Source organism: Ascaphus truei, chromosome 3 (genome assembly GCF_040206685.1).
Source record: "Ascaphus truei isolate aAscTru1 chromosome 3, aAscTru1.hap1, whole genome shotgun sequence".
In the NCBI taxonomy this organism is placed as follows: Eukaryota; Metazoa; Chordata; class Amphibia; order Anura; family Ascaphidae; genus Ascaphus; species Ascaphus truei.
In genome coordinates this window covers 405947678-405965812 of record NC_134485.1, presented here as the reverse complement: position 1 = coordinate 405965812, position 18135 = coordinate 405947678, and the positions used below count along the sequence as shown (strand labels likewise).

Genomic DNA, 18135 nt, shown 5'->3' with positions numbered 1-18135 from the left:
TTCATAAGCAACTATAGATGTGTTAGTGCCAGTGATGTTTGTAGGCCGTTACATGCAATTTCTTTGATGCATGCTTAAAATAGGCAGTAATGTCATGTTTGTCGGAGTAAAATCAATAAAATACACAATAATATGATACATATTTCTGTTCTGTACCTGTAGCTACTAATAATTTCTCATGAACATGTGTTACACATGTGTACTACCCTGTTGTTCCCCATCTTCGCCCACCATCAATTGCTTCCACTGCAGCTATGCATTTTGGGAATTCACATGTAAATGAGCACGCAATGGCACGTGCTATATTAGTTACTGCTTTTAGTAGGACTACTACATATATGTCTATTTTGAGATATATATATACAGAATCAGACATATACATATATAGATGCAGGTATGCTTATATTGTGAAGACAGTATAAAAAGCAGTGTAACTATGCAAAATAACTGTAAGCAACGACACGCCTAGTACAGTAATATTTATCACCTGCTGGAAATTGTGACGGATAAATTCCAATGTCACGGTCACCAGCCAAGCCTTCCACGACGACGGTAAGTAATTTTGGCCGAAGCAGCTCCTCCAATGGAGTCAATATGAGACGTTGTGGTGTGGGCCCACCTCCAGTGCCAGTAGCATGCACGCGTTGGTCTTGTATTTTCTTTTTCAATTTGGACCTAATATCATCAAATCTTTTCCGACAATGATACTTGTCCCTGACACTATTCCCACAGGCATTGACACCAATGACTATTGTGTCCCACATTTCTTTTTTGCTTGCTGCACTTGTCCGCCCTTGAAAAACATATAAAAGATATGAGGTAAATTAATAATAATATAAGCACCAGTTTCCTACACTGCTAGCTGTTCCAAGAGATATCAAACATGCTGTTTTATGTGTAATATGTGCAGCACATGAGCATTCACTACTAAACCTATACATGTAAGCAAGGTTGCATTCATATTGTATGCAGTTCTGGCAAATTGACCGCCTGTGTTTATTTGTCCTTGTAAGGCATGATAAAAAGCTGTGTTTCCACACTAATGAACATAGAAAGATATTGTGTACCCATATTTGCATATGAACAAAACTCAGATGACCTAGGATCACATGTATTTGAATAATAAATGTAAAGTTACACTTACCTACTAAATGTCCATAGAGACTGTCATAGTGCTCCAGAATGCCAGTGACAAGAGCCCTATTTTCCTGGTCATTGAAGCGAGGATTACGTGGCTTCTCCACACGTTTTTTCCGAGCAGGTTTAGGGTCAGAGCTTGGCTGGTGCTGACTGGACTCTCCTTCTTCCAATGGAAGAGCCTCCAAAAGCTGGCCACCAGCAAGCACGCCACCACCAGACACCCCATCAGCAACTGCGCCACCAGCAGCACTCCCAGCACCAGCACTCCCACTCCTAGCACCAGCACTCACACTCCTAGCACCAGCACTCACACTCCTAGCACCAGCACTCACACTCCTAGCACCAGCACTCCCAGCACCAGCACTCCCACTCACAGCAACAGCACTCCCACTCCCAGCACCAGCACTCCCACTCACAGCAACAGCACTCCCACTCCCAACAACAGCACTCCCACTCCCAACAACAGCACTCCCACTCCCAGCAACACCACTCGCAGCACCAGCACTCCCACTCCCAGCAACACCACTCGGTGCACCAGCAACATCACTCCCCTGAACAGAACGTTCACTCCGACGCGTACTCCCACGAGTAGCACTCCCACTCCCACCAGCATCACTCTTCCCACGCTTTGCGGGCATACTTCCAGCACTCACAAAAAACAGACAAGAAATGTACAGGCAATCACACGACCCACTTCCACATATAAAACAAGACAAAGATGTAAACAAAACAACAAAGGACAAAGCTCACCCAATACACAACAAGTCTCTCAGTCAATATGCAAATCTTCAATCGTCCAGCTCTGTGCGTCTCTCTCTCTCTCTCACTCCCAACAACACAGAGAATGATTAGCAGTACACGTTGCCTTTAAATATGGCGCGCAATCAAAAACATGCTTGTTTCGCCTGATTCAGCAAGATTTGTGATTGTGCAACCTAACAGCACCCCGCCACGCACGCCGATACACCTGTGTGTGATCGGCTCATCATCGTGAGAGTGGGCGGATTTGTTTTCAGGTTGATTTTGAATGTATTCGGCACTTACTGCATACGGAGAGGGAAAAACGCCAATAACATGACTAATCGATAAGCTTGCCGATTTCACATAATCGTCGCTTACTGCATGAGGCCCAGTGGCTCCTATTATGGCCCTTACCAAGAAGGGAGCTGACCCGTCTGTATGGCCTCCGCAGGCCGTCTCATCCTTTGAAACCCTGAAACAAGCTTTCGTCTCGGCACCCATCCTGCGACATCCCGAAGTCTTCCTTTTACTTTAGAAGTTGATGCATCTGATTGTGGTGCAGGCGCCATCCTGTCCCAGAGATTCTTCCCTCAAGATAAGCTTCATCCATGCGGTTTTTTTTCAAAGAAGTTTTCGCCCGCTGAAAAGAACTATGATGTTGGCAATAGAGAGCTCTTGGCTATCAAGATGGCCTTACAGGAATGGAGACATCTCCTGGAAGGTTCCCGCGAACCTATCTCTATATTGACCGACCATAAAAATCTTCTGTATATCGAAAATGCACGTTGTCTGGGGTCTCGTCAAGCTCGCTGGGCACTATTCTTCTCAAGATTTAATTATACTCTGTCTTATATTCCTGGTTCTAAGAACACAAAAGCTGATGCCTTGTCCCGACAATTTTCTCCGGAGGAAAGATCCGAAGAGACCCCTGAAACTATTGTACCCTCTAAGTTTATAATTTCCGCCAACTCATTTGACATTCTCGAAAAGATCGTTGAAGCTCAAACACAAATTCCGAGTGGTCTAGAGGTACCGGAAGGAACTCTTTATGCCGCACCCAGGTTTCATCAAAAGATATTAGAATGGGGTCACTCTGTCCGTTCAGCCGGCCATCCCGGCTTCAAAAGAACTTTAGATCTTATCAAGCGTACTTTTTGGTGGCCTAATATGGCAAAGATGGTTCATGAATTTACTAGTGCTTGTCCAGTATGCGCACAAAACAAGACTCTTCATCAAAGACCCTCAGGCTTGCTCATGCCCTTGCCAGTACCTGAACGTCCATGGTCACATATTTCAATGGATTTCATTGTGGATCTACCCCCTTCCAGAGGGATGAATACCATTTTGGTCATCGTTGAGCGTTTTTCAAAACAGGCCCACTTTGTTCCACTCAAAGGACTTCCCTCCTCGCCCACCCTAGCTGATATCTTCACCAAGGAGGTGTTTCGCATCCATGGGATACCTACTTCCATAGTCTCGGACCGAGGCACGCAATTTACATCAAAATTTTGGCGGGCTTTCTCCAAGAGGCTTGGCATGGCGCTATCCTTCTCGTCAGGCTATCACCCCCAGACTAATGGGCAAACAGAAAGACTAAATCAAACGCTGGAACAATACATGCGATGTTTTTTTTCCGATTCCCAGGATAATTGGGTTGACCTGCTAACTTGGGCAGAATTTGCAACCAATTCACTTCGTAATGAATCCACGCATGAAACCCCGTTCTTCGTGAATTATGGTTTCCACCCAAGTCGACTGCCAATCTCAAACATTCCGATAGGAGTGCCGGCGGCTGATGAACGGGTAACTACTCTTCAGAAGTCATGGATCAAGATTCAGTCCGCGCTTCTTAGCGCCACTCAGAAATTCAAGTCTCAGGCAGACCACCGTCGTCAACAGGCCCCTAATTACAAGCCAGGGGACCGAGTTTGGCTTTCGTCTAAGAATATCAAGTTGAAGTCTCCGACCCCGAAATTAGCACCTCGATTATTAGGGCCTTTTCTGATCCAGGAACAAATTAATCCTGTGGCATTTCGTCTGCAACTTCCGTCTTCCATGAGGATTCCAAACGTATTCCACGTTTCCCTGCTCAAGCCATTTGTCCAGAGCAAACGGTTCCCTGCTAAGACCCATAGACCCAAACCAGTCACGGTCCAAGGACAACCTGAATTTGAAATCCAGACAATCATGGATTCTCGTGTATCCAGAGGAAAGATACAATTCCTTGTTCACTGGAAGGGTTATGGTCCAGAGGAACGCTCTTGGGTACCCAAGGAGGACATCCATGCCCCAGTTTTCTTGGACCGCTTCCACAAGAAATTTCCGCAGAAGCCTTGGATGGATCGTCCTGAGGTCGATCCTGAAGGGGGGGGTACTGTAAGGAATCGGGGGCCACGTCCCTTGCGGCGTGACCCCTCCTTACCCACTACCAGTACTGCAGCGGCTGCTGCCCCTGCCCCCCGTCGCTACCCATGCCGCCGCCCAGTGCATACCTTGAACTCTGCCGTCGCCATCTTGGATTCTGGCACTGGTGTTACAGACCCTCAGCTGGGCTCTACTATTTCCTGGTCTCTCAGCCGTTCACGAGCAGCTCCTCGACACGCCTCCGCCATGACCCTCGTTCGGATTGGTCACTGTCGCTTTAAATATCCGGCTGTGACTTCACTTCCTTGCTCTGCATAGCTCCTTGCTTCCTGTGTAGCCTGGATACTGTGTCGTGCTCCTGTTTGTCTTTTCTCCTACAGATTTGAACCGGCTTGTCTGACTTACCCCTCTGGCTCCCGACTTCAGCTTACCCATCACGATTCTTACCTCTCAGACCCTTGGACACGGAAACGGATTTAAACTACGGAACTCTCTATACTCCTGAACTCGGCAAGTACAACGACTATTCTAAATCTTAACCCAGGCCTGGCCACGCTACAACCACATCCCGGACTCGCTCCCTCTGCTGTCGGTGTGTATATTCAACATCCCACCTCAGTACAGGGGACTGGCCTGGTCTACGGGCTGCACAGCGTGACAACACTATACACTTGCGTGTACTGACTGATATGTGTGGTTGATTTCAAGTGCTGGTTGTTTAAAGTGTGTGCAGTTAGAACCAGAAGCAGTTTGAACAAGGAAGCGGTTAAACATGGTATAGTTATTGAAGTACAGTTTACTGTAGTACTTCTAAACTTCATAGTTGCTAGAATGAGCAGGATTGAAAAAGCCACTCAATGCTCATCTTGCCACATGTATGTGCACTTGGAGCAGCTGTTCCAAGGAGCATACCGCTGTGAAAAGTGTGAGCGGGTGGTCTCTTTAGAGTCAGAGATTGCTGATCTTAAGAGGCAACTTGCAATATTGAGGGACATTGGCAATCTTGAAAGGGAATTAGAGCTCACTGAGCAGGCCCTTGCTTCGACTAGTGGTGCAGATGGTGGCGCTGTTAGTGAGGAGCAGGTAGGTAGCTTGGTTGCTGTTAGTGAGGAGCAGGTAGGTAGCTGGGTGACAGTAAAAGGGGAAGCAGGGGCAATAGGGAGAGGCAGGTCGTTTCTGAGCTGACACATCCCAATAGATTTGCCATGTTGAGTGAAGATATTGGGAATGTTGGGGCAGAAATGGCAAGGCTAGGGAAGACTAATTCCTCTAGCAGCCAGGGGAATAGTTCCTCCAGCACAGAGGGGACTCAGGATGCTCAGATACAAAGAAAGATTGTGATGGTAGGGGACTCCATTATTAGGAAGGTAGATAGGGCAATCTGTTGCCAGGACCGCATGAACCGAACAGTTTGTTGTCTCCCGGCTGCTCGGGTTCAGCACATTGCGGATCGGGTAGCCAGATTGTTGGGGGGGGGGGCTGGGATTGACCCGGCGGTCTTGGTACACGTTGGCACCAATGACAAAGTTAGAGAAAGATGGAGGGTAAAAAAAAATGATTACAGGGATCTAGGCCAAAAGCTTAAGACAAGGACCTCCAAGGTAGTATTTTCTGAAATACTACCAGTGCCATGTGCTACTGCAGGGAGACAGTCAGAGATCAGGGAGGTTAATGCATGGCTAAGAAAGTGGTGCAGGAAGGAGGGTTTTGGGTTTTTAGAGCACTGGGACTCCTTTTCTGAGAGGTGCCATCTATATTCTAGGGACGGATTGCACCTCAATGAAGAGGGATCTTCTGTGCTAGGGGGGAGAATGCTAAAAAGGTTGGAGAAGATTTTAAACTAGGATGGAGGGGGGAGGGGAATGAAACAGATAATGAACTAAATTGAGGCAAGTGCAAGTTTGACAAGCAGTGAGACACCCGTAATAAATATAGATAATACTAGAAAACTTCTAAAGACTAAACAAAGTGGGCGCAGAAAGGAAGGAGCAGAGAAGATAATAGTACAGGCTGAAAAAAAACTGAAATGCATGCTTGCTAATGCAAGAAGCCTGACAGATAAAATGGGGGAGCTTTAATTAATAGCTGCAAGGGAGCAGTATGATATCATAGGCATTACTGAAACATGGTGGGATGAAACTCATGACTGGACAGTTAATTTAGAGGGTTATTCTCTTTTTCGGAAGGATCGGCCAAATAGAAGGGGAGGTGGAGTATGTTTATATGTTAAACCGGATCTAAAACCTATTATAAGGGATGATGTCTATGAAGGGAATGATGAAAATGTAGAGACTTTGTGGATAGAAATTAGCAGTGGAGGTAAAAGTATAAAGAAAATGTTTGTGGGAATATGCTATAAACCACCAAATATCTGTGAGATTGAGGAAGCTATACTGGACACCTAACAAGCTCCTATTGAACCCCCAAAATAACCACAACATACTGTATATATAAGCATATGAGTGTCACAGAGGAGTGCTACTGAGCATGGCATTATATATTTATAACCAGAGACAGTCTGAATTAGAGTTGTCACAACCATCCTGCAAGCAAGCAAGTTCCCCTGTGTGGAAGATGCTATGGAGTGAGCCCTTAACCATTTAAATGTGGGAGTGGGTGAGCTTAAATTAAGTAGGAGGTTGCCAACCTCCAATCAGCCAGGACTAGCTGAAACACAATTGTAAAATATACTGGACACCTAACAAGCTCCTATTGAACCCCCAAAATAACCACAACATACACTACCGACACACTTTATTCGAGTGTGGCCGGTACCGCAAGCCGGGAGATTTCCCGGCTTGCTAGTGGCCGCCCCTCGGCGTGCCGCGCGTCATAGACGCGCGGTCACGCGTCATCGGGAGCGTGCGCCCCCTGCACGCGTGTCCAGGGGCTCCCCGAGGGAGCCCTGGTGTCCCGCGATCGCGGGACAGCGGCAGGGGGTTCCGGGGGACCCGGCGGACCCGGCAGCGGTAGGGAGAGCGCCCCGATCGGAGGGCGCTCTTCCGCTGCTTCGGCGCGCGCCCGTCACACTCGGGCGCGCGCCAGGCTACTGCTGCGGCACAGAACGGGCAAATGCTCGAATAAACTGTGCCGCAGCAGTATATATAAGCATATGAGTGTCACAGAGGAGTGCTACTGAGCATTGTGTTATATATTTAAAACCAGAGACAGCACATAAAACACAGACAAAGCTCAGTTTTAGCACATCCAGTGAAAATCATACACGGTACAGTGCCTAAATATATATGGATAAATATCTATTAAGTAAAATGGTCTTTTAGTTTGACATTTTTGGCCAAAATTGTTGTAAGCCCCTGAGCCAACGTCACGGCAGACCACAATTCAGGGGTCCCTAACGCTAATATAAATTCTTAATAACCTGTGTAATAACAGGAAGAATGATTTATAGTAAATCTGTCAATATTAGTTGCAAAGTTCTAAGTCTAAGTTTACTTATATTTAGGCACTGTACCGTGTATGATTTTCACTGGATGTGCTAAAACTGAGCGTTGTCTGTGTTTTATGTGCTGTCTCTGGTTTTAAAGATTGAGGAAGCTAAAATACTTTTGCAAATGGAGAAGGCATCAAAACTGGGTCATGTTTGCATAATGGGGGATTTTAATTATCCAGACATAGATTGGGGCAATGAGATTAGCGTTACAACAAAAGGGAACAGGTTTTTGGGGGTGCTTAAAGACAATTATATGACCCAAATTATTGAGGAACCAACCAGGAGAGGGGCAGTTCTGGATTTGGTCATATCAAACAATGTAGAAGTAATAACAAATATTCAAGTCCTGGAACATTTGGGTAATAGTGATCATAACATGGTCTCATTTGAAATAAATGATCAAAAAACAGATTACTTGGGTTCAACAAAGACCTGCAACTTTGGAATGGCAGATTTTAATAAACTGAGGTCTAATCTAGTAGTAATACAATGGGATGATGTTTTTGCAGGGAAAAATGTAGAAGATAAATGGGTCAGAAGGGACAGAGACATCGTATCAGAATTATAAGGAATGTAACCAATATTGCAAAAGGGCAATCAAATTAGCAAAAATGGATAAGGAAAAAATGATTTTCACACAAGAGGTTCGTGTACAAAATATAGAAAGTTGGACTCAGTAATAATATATGCACCTGGATTGAAAACTGGTTAAAGGACAGACAACAGAGGGTTGTCATAAATGGAATTTTTTCAGGTTGGGCTAAAGTCGTGAGTGGAGTACCTCGGGGATTGGTAATGGGACCCCTGCTTTTTAACTTGTTTATTAATGACCTTGAGGTTGGGATCGAGAGCAAAGTCTCCATCTTTGCTGATGATACTAAATTGTGTAAGTTAATAGAATCAGAGCAGGATATAATTTCTCTTCAGAAGGACTTGGAGAGACTGGAAACGTGGGCAGGTTAATGGCAGATGAGGTTTAATACAGATAAATGTTAGGTTATGCATTTGGGATACAAGAATAAAAAGGCGACTTACAAATTAAATGGAGATATATTGGGAGAATCCTTGATGAAGAAGGATTTAGGAGTGCTTGTAGACAGCAGGCTTAGCAATAGTGCCCAATGTCATGCAGTAGCTGCAAAGGCAAACAAGATCTTATCTTGCATCAAACGGGCAATGGATGGAAGGGAAGTAAACATAATTATGCCCCTTTACAAAGCATTAGTAAGACCACACCTTGAATATGGAGTACAATTTTGGGCACCAATCCTAAGAAAATACATTATAGAACTAGAGAGAGTGCAGAGAAGAGCCACCACATTAATAAAGGGGATGGACATTCCAACTTATGAGGAGAGGCTAGCTAAATTAGATGTATTTACATTAGAAAAGAGGTGTCTAAGAGGGGATATGATAACTATATACAAATATATTCGGGGACAATACAAGGAGGTTTCAAAAGAACTATTCATCCCACGGGCAGTACTAAGGACTCGGGGTCATTCCTTAAGGTTGGAGGAAAGGAGATTTCACCAGCAACAAAGAAAAGGGTTCTTTACAGTAAGGGCAGTTAAAATCTGGAATTCATTTCCCATGGAGACTGTGATGGCAGATACAATAGATTTGTTCCAAAAATGGTTGGGCATCTTTTTAGATGGGAAAGGTATACAGGGATATACCAAATAAGTATACATGGGAAGGATGTTGATCCAGGGATTAATCCAATTGCCAATTCTTGGAGTCAGGAAGGAATTACTTTTTCCCCTTAATGGGGTTTTTTGTTTGCCTTCCTCTGGATCAATAAGTATAGATATAGGATAAAGTATCTGTTGTCTAAATTTAGCATAGGTTGAACATGATGGACGGAAGTCTTTTTTCAACCTCATCTACTATGTAACTATGTAACTATATTGTGTTTTTATTCTATTTTTACCGATTCTCTGCGCTCCCCTGCCTTTGGAGAAAATCATGCTCCCAAACTATACCAATTGTTCAAAACAACCAGTCTACGTTGTCATGATAAGGCCATGAAAATATCTAGAATTTTAATAAACTGGCACACAAATAGTTTATTTTAGTTGCAAATTGTAGTAGTAAGGTTGTCCAAGGTCAACACCTGGTTTTGAAAGTGGGGAGAAAAATGGGGAAAGGGAAAATGGAAAAACTATCCGCATCTGCCTAAGACAATGGAGTGAGTAGAGAATGCAGAAGGGTCAATGTAAGGCTAACGCATGGGTACAATACAAAAGAGGAAAGTGCCCTTCTGGATGCACTCAATGCATAAGTATGTAAAGTTGTATATAATAAAACCCTTTTATTAGAGTATTAAAAGTAGCATTGTCAGAGGGACCAGGTATATAGATCCATGACCTGTCCCTGAAAACCACTTCCTATTATGTTCCTAACAATATGGATAGCGATATAGCAAATAGTAGCTAATCATATTCCGTATCGGCACCATGTCAAATCAGAACTGGGCTCCTGTCAGTTGTACAAAGTTATATTTAAGTAATATATAGCTCCTTTAATATATATTTTCCTGTACTTAGTGTAAAGCAGGATATATAGGATTTCCTAAACATTAAGCGTGTAGGTAATATATCACCAGCCTAATGCACTAATGACACCTAGTAGTGCCAGAGCTAAAATATGACAGAAAACATAAGTGGCTACCAAATCTAAGAAAAAAGAGCCAATTGCTCAAAAAACATATAAATCCGCACGGCGCACAGTGAGAACACAACAATGCGTCATATACTACTGTATATGCTATTATGCCACCAGAAAAATATGCTATTATGCCACCAGAGGATGTGGCAAGGAAGACAGTCAATATTTGTGCGAATTTACAAAATATGAATTATCATGGGTCTGACAACAAATCATGAGAATTACCTGCAATATTTGCAATCTGACACATTGAATGATGCTAGGCAGTCCACGATCGTTAGGGAGGAAAATACAGATATCCAATTGTCACTCAAACATTGTATTAAACACATTAAGTTTCATATACACACACGTGTATTTGAATTATACAAACAGTGAAGATGACATTCTTCTAAATATATATAGAAATAAAGATACTATATGGGTCTTTTTCTGTACTCAGGCGCCATTTGATCGAAAAAGAAAGTTATTTTTTTTGTTAAGCTATAAAAGATGTCATTGGGATTGATGAGGCGGGTGAGGATAAGGACACGACCAGAAGGGGGGCTTATGTTGTGCTCAGTGCAAAATCATTTTTAGGATAAAAACCCTGCAGTTAGAATATGAAATTCAACATAGAGGGTGTGTTGTATATTGCACACGTGGAGTTCAATATTCCCAACTTCAAGTCTCTCTGAAGGAATCAGATATTGTTATGTTGTAACATATAATACGTGTTATCTAATTGAAGTTTGCACTCTGTAGAGAGTAATTACATTTTCAGACACATTTTGCTACAATAGATTATATGTTTCTGTTTCCTTGGTGGTTGCAGCGTTATAGTAATATTTGTGACGCATTGAGGGGGATATTACTAATTTGATGGACCTGCGGGAGTGAAAAGTGAGTCAGCTAGGTACCTGTGTGTATTAACACATCACATATGCAAGGAATATGCTCACAGATGTGCCATATGTGACACACATATTGCCCACTAAAGCATAAAAAGTGCAACATTTGTTGATATATAACAATGAAAAGAAAAAGAAAAGTGTCCCAACTCAGCACTCAAGTATACTCACAACAAATATCAAAGAAGATTATGATTTATTTAACAGCACAAATAATCAAACATAAAATGCAAAAAAATAAAAACAAACCCTGACATCCTACTGTGAGAATATGTATCAGACAGGGGAAATTCCCTATGAAGATACTAATGGACCCCTAATACACAAGGCAAGGGAAAAAAGCCTATAAGCACAAAATATATGTAGAACAAGGGGTTAACAATAACCCCTTGAACCTACAAGGCCGGCCTCACCCCTAGTAAATATAAAACCACACAGCAAGCATAGATAACACATGCACCAAATTGCCTAATACATGCTGATGTCAAATACATGTGTTATATACATACGCCGTAAATGCAGTTGGTATAATCAAGGCAAACCAGGCACAGTACCAAAAGGAGACTGTTAATATGGGATCAACAATGGTTAACAGTTCACATCAGTTACCATAGTCCATGAGACCATCCATGCCACACTATGATAGTAAAATGTCCAAAGGGTAAAGATCTTCCAATTGAGGGGTCCATCCACAGGGGAGTCAGGGAAAAATAGACGCCCCAACACGTGTTTCACCCTCGCTTCATCAGGGGCTTAAAATAATGCATGCTACCAAGGATTTAAATAGCACACTGATTATAATGCCATCCAGTCTGCAGCTGTGCAAAGGTGGAAGAATGCCTGCATGGCTCAAAAAGCACACCACAATGAGTTCTGCCTAGTCATTAGTTACTTCCCCTAAGGGACCAGGTGAAAAGAGCAAAACATCCCAGACATACCTAAGCCCGCAATGTAAAAGACAGAGTTGAAAAAAAAAAAAAAAAAGTGTGTGTATCTTTACACAGGTCCCTTTGAGCAAACATCTCTGCAGCAATGTATCCAGAGGTAGATTCGTAGCTCACAGCCGCTCTCCACAGCTCACAATGATGTATGATATTCAAATCTGCTCCCACTGTCCTCATTGGAGGGATCACTGTGAAAGAATCTTTTTAATCTACATATATATCTCAGCAAGAATTATACTAAAAAATATATAGATTGCACAAACTCAATTTGGAAACTAAATAAAATGGTGATTTAAAAGAAGAAAATATACCTAGAGATAATGGCCTCTAGTATATAGCACACGGAAACATAACATAAGGTGACCTTGACAAAGTCCCACGCGACGAAACGTGTTGGTGCGTTTGTGGCTCTCTTTTGTCTGTACTGAGAATGAAGCAGGCCTAGCCTGAATGGGCGGCACAGCAGGTGACTGGGGGGCTCGGCTCCCCGAACCAGATTGGCCGCAAGAGCGGGGGAGGGGCTTCAAAGATAAAGCCAGCAGCCAGGAGGGAGGTCCGGCCTCTTGCTCCTGGCTGGCTAAGGATTCGGATGTCCCTCTCCTCTCCTGCAAGTTAAATTGAGGTAAGGCCCCGAAAAGGGGGGTCAATCCTGGGCACTCCCCCCTCCTGTATAGCCGCACTTTTTGAATCGGCGGTGAGGGGGGAAGCAGGATGCAGGGAGGAGAGGGACCCCATAGTGCAGCTGCCCGTCCCCATCCTCCATCTGCGGCGCGCAGCATGGAGCGAAGGGAGCCGTTCCCCCGCGCGGCTCCACCCTGGGTGTGGACGAAGTCATGCCGCCGGGGGGTGGGGGGGTTGGACTTAAGCCTGCGGGGTTGTTGTGCCGGGCCGGTTCTCCCCGGAACATGTGGGCAGGGGATTCGTCCAGCGCGGGTCTCCCGCGTGGACTCTGCACCAGGGGGAGTGGGTGCAATGGAATTGGCCGGGCAGGAGGAGGTCGCGCGGTTGGGGTTTGCTGGCCATTTCTCCCCCTGGGTCTAGAAGGTTACGCGCCTCACCTGGAGCGTGCCTGGGGGGCTGCCGTCCGCCGTGCTCCTTCCCCGGGTACGTGAGGCGCTCCGGCGGTGGGGGGCGGATGCCCCCCCTCTCGTTGCGCAGGTCAGGTGACGCTCCAGGCCACTACCTCAATCTCCAAGACTCCCCCCTCCATGATGGCCGCGCTGCGCGAACTGACGGTGAGGGGGGAGGTGGGTTTGCAGGGAGAAGAGGGACTCTGCGGCGCGATCAAGAGGGGAGGGACAGCGGTTTGCTGCATCCTCCTTCCCCCGGTGCCCACGTGGTGCTCCCGCGAGGGATCGGGCAGCTGTTCCCCTGGGCATCAACCCCCCTTTAGTCGCGCAGCTTTCCCCCCCGCCTCTTCAACGGTGCACACAGTGGCGCGCTGGGGGGGGAGGGAATATTGGGGTCGAAGTGGCCCACTGGGGGCATAAGAATGGTACCGCGCGACGCTGGGGGAATGGTTGATACTGGTGGGTCAATGCCTGGTGTTGGCCCCCTTTAAGGGGGGGGGGAAGCACGTGGCGTAGGGGATGCAGCCTTGAGGGCAAGCGAACGGAAGGTGGCGGTTTGTCTAAAAAAACAAAAACAAAAAAAAAAGTGTGCATAATTATGTATATAGATATGAAATAGGTATGTATGAGCACGGGGATGAGGTCCAACACGGAGGGAAGATCCCACCGCTGGGTGCGGGTATAGCGGTGTGGGTCGGGCCGCAAGCTGATCGACAGATGGGCCATGGTGGGGGCGAACGGCGCCCAAGGTGGAGGAGAGGAGCACGTGGGGCCTGCAGCAGACACGTGCGGGGGGCGGGCTGGAGGCCTGGATGGTGGACTTCCGATTAGGAGTGGATGAATCCTGTGAGGGGGTGATTCAATCTTGTTTTCTCTTACAGGAAACGCTGGACCGGTCGGGACATGGTCGACCTCGCTTTGCGGCGCTGGTACGTTGTCCACGACTCGTAAGCGGATGGGGTGCCATGGCGGGCCTGCGAAAAGAACTCGGCGGGGCAAGGGCCTCGAGCTGGGTCCCGACAGGTGGTTCACATCGCCTCCGGGGACCGGGACACCAAAGAGGAAGCATAAGAGAGCTACTCATTTAAGGGGGGCTACCTTGCCAGGCATCCGCGGTTCCCCGATACCGGAGAGTTCGGTAGCGGGGGCAGCGGACAATGCCGAGGCGAGATTGATCAGCATAATTGAAAAGGTCGTTCAGGCGGCGTTGCTAGCGGCAGGCGTAGGCAAGTCTAGCGAGGCACAAGGAGGAACAGCAGCAGGGGCGAACCCCGGAGCAGCAAGCGCGTCAGCTAGGATTACACAGGAACAGGCTTCGGCAGGGGAGGCAGGTGCTCGCGGGGGCGCAGGATCAGCATCTAGCCAGGTAACAACAGAGGGGGGGTCAGGGCAGGGAGCGGGATTAACAGCAGCAGCTAGCGCAGTAGGAGAAGCAGCGGAAGGGGCAGGGACCGGGGTGCCAGTAGCGGCATCAAAATCAAAGAGGGTAGGGGATGCACCATATGGTGATTCATACACTGCGGTCACCGGGTCCCTGGGCGTGCATCTGTCAGACGAGGTGAAGGAAAGAATTTGGGCAGGGGACTATGTTGAGTTACTGACGTTGCTTCCTGGGTACAACGAAGCAGTAGCGAAATCCGAAAAGAAAGGGGAAGCCAAGAAGGACGATGTAGAAAGACGGTTGTACCCACACACTTTCGGTAACTGGGTGCAGGCGTTCGGGATATTGGCAGGCGCAGTGGGTGAAAAGGAGCCACAATTATGCTCCGCGTTGTATAAATACCAGGACATAATCAGGAAGGCATTTCAAAAATACGGGGGAATGGGATGGTGGACATACGACGTGGAATTCAGGCAAAGTATGCAGGAGAATAAAGGGGTAGTTACGTGGGACCGTAAGGATGTCGACTTATACTTAGATCCCATTTCGGGGGGAGGAGGTTCAACCTCTCGTGGGGCAGGCTTTCAGGGGGACATGGAAAATAGCTGAAGCGCTCAAATGCAGGTATATCTCAAAATGATAATAAGCCAGACCACTGTACCAGGGTACTAACAATTGATATAGTACCTATTGTGTCATATAATGGGTACTATCCTCCTGAAGACAGGTGGTGTGTGGTGCAACCCACTCACCATCAGTCTCATTGGCAGGTTCCCCTGAAAAATATGCAAATACTCACATCCTGGTAGGGCAGGCAGGCAGGCTGTGCAGCTACTCAATGCAATACAGGGAAAAGGGAGACCAAAAAGCGCACCAGCACAAACGGAGCAGGAAGAACCCAAGACAAAAAAATGATTAAAAGGGCACTTTAATGTGGCAAAAGACCCATCCAATGCATTTCGAACGTCGCAGCGTTCTTTTTCTTTTTTTTTTGAAAAAGAACGCTGCGACGTTCGAAATGCATTGGATGGGTCTTTTGCCACATTAAAGTGCCCTTTTAATCATTTTTTTGTCTTGGGTTCTTCCTGCTCCGTTTGTGCTGGTGCGCTTTTTGGTCTCCCTTTTCCCTGTATTTCAGGGGGACATGTTCAGTAACAATTCACAGGAGGGTTCGGAATGGTTCGCGCGGCTGGCAGGAAGGGGACGCGAAGTCGGTAAACAGTCGGGCATATGCTGGGGATTTAACGAGTCAAAATGCAGATTCCCCAATTGTCATTTCCAGCATAGTTGCGCCGGGTGCGGGGTCCAGCACCCCAAGTCCAAATGTTATAAGAAGGACAGTAATGGGTTTAAGGGGGAGAGCGTGAACGCAAATTTCGGTAAAGACTATGGCGCCTTGGCGGGAAAGACACCCCAATAAAGCGGCAGCCTAGTTTTGGCAGAAGGGGTCAGGAGGCAGCGAGCGAGGGTATGGCGGTACGGGCCTGATTTAAGGGGGGTTTAAACAGGACCGTCGGTGGCGGCAGTTGGGGGGGGGTAGGTGCTTGTCCTGCCAGAGGGGGCTCGGGGCTGGTAAAGCAGGTTGAAGCTAGGGGGAAGGTCACAGGGACGTACTTCCGGGTGCCCCCTCTTGCATTGCCCAGCACCGAGCACTTTCTGGCACGGACGGGCAGCACGCTACCTCAGTTATGCTTATGTTTATTATTAATAAACAAAGCCACGGCCATTTTACCTTCAGACTGTGTCCTCTCGTTATTGGTACATTACACATAAATAATGCTAGGTGAGGGGGGGGAAGCTCGCGCCTCCCTGGTCAGCTGATTCATTAAATATCTTCACTTTTTACCTCGAGTTGCTGTTCCATTTTTGATGCTGTGCTTCTTCTGCTCTCTTGTTATTGGATTCCTCATCATTTAGGATTTCACGCTATGCACGGAACCCTGCACCTTTATCAAGGATTCATTTCGGATACCCCCAGGGACAGGTAATGGGCAGTTGCCCTTTCAAATCTACCTTTGTCCTGTTATTGGGGTTGCCTTATACTCTTAATGAGTTTATGGATTTTAACCAATTGTTGTGGTAGTCCCAGGGACACCACTAGGTTAATTCTTTGGCATACATTTATTGACTGATGGGTGCAGATTGTTCATCGTGATTTCAAGACATTATTCTACTGGCAGTGCACACATTTATATTTGAGCACCACTTACTCCTCTACTCTCTATGTTTATAGATATGTAAAGTTCTCGCATCACTCACTCCCCAGGGTGTATAAATGTAGCAGACGTTATTACACCTGGTAACGTGATGCGATGCATGAATACTTCAAGAAATACTGTGGCTCCAATAAAAATAATAGTAAGGAGTGCATTAATGCATTTATTATTATTTTTTGTTATTGCTTGCATTAACCAGTGTGAACTAGGTAATAACACCTGCTGCCGGGGTACATCTGTTTAGGTCTCTTTATTTCTGAACAACTACCCTACCCATATCTGAAAACGAACACTGAGGTTTGAAAGCTTGTATACCACAAACTATTTGGGTTGGGGAAAAAAATAGTACTACAGTAGGCTCCTACATTTTACCTTGACTTTATCTTTTCATGGTTTACAGTAAGATTCTTTGTCTATCTAAATACTTTTTATACGTAATGCATTTTATTGATGTTTTAGGTGAGCAATGCAATGATTCATAGTGAAGCAAAGTGCTCTCTGATATTTTATGTCTGGATGCCTACTGTGAAGAAAGGAATAAAGATTGTCTGGCCTCCTTGCAAGATGAACCTTTCTGGGATTTTCTCTCTTCTTTTCTCTCCTGTCATATTTCAGGGTCTGCATTAACCTGAACAGCCTTTATTGGATATGCAATGTAAGGGGAAATTGAATTTTGCATACCATTAGCACTAATGGACAAAAAAATGTAACCACAAGTTAACACAAGGAATAGCACTGGGTTAACGTTAGGTTATTCTTTTTAGTGATATACGTTATGATTATCTGAATGGTAATGTAATTAACATTAGGTTAAATAGCCTAACAGGGCTTTATGCATCTGGCCCAAAATTGGCCAATAGAATTTGATCATGTTTCTTCATATTAGAACGAGTGGGAAGCCCTCTGCTCCAAGTTTCTTCACTCACATTATGCGTAATACTGTAATACTGCCAGTAACAAATTCCAGGGAGCCCTGAAGAAGATCTATCCCTCATTATTATTCATTTCCCAAAGGTGGGGTGACAGTATGTGTCCAGAAATTCTTATGGTCTTGAGTAGGGAAGACATTGAAGCAGGAGAGCAATTCCAGCACTAGGTTGCCCCATAAGCCACTACTAGTGATGTACAGCCATTAATAGCTGGTCACAGAGACTACTTTGATGTACCATACAAAAAGGAAACTTATCAGTCATCCAGTGATTCACAGAACTCAATGGTAGCTTGAAAAGTACTGTAACTTTATGTAAATTATGACTTTGCCCAAGTCT

At 45.7% G+C, this 18135-nt stretch overlaps 1 protein-coding gene across 13 annotated transcripts in view; it reads right to left on the bottom strand.

Moving 5' to 3' along the window:
* Positions 1 to 18135, bottom strand: part of DLG2 (discs large MAGUK scaffold protein 2) — a 1892764-nt gene that overhangs the window by 611876 nt on the left and 1262753 nt on the right. The window lies entirely within an intron of this gene.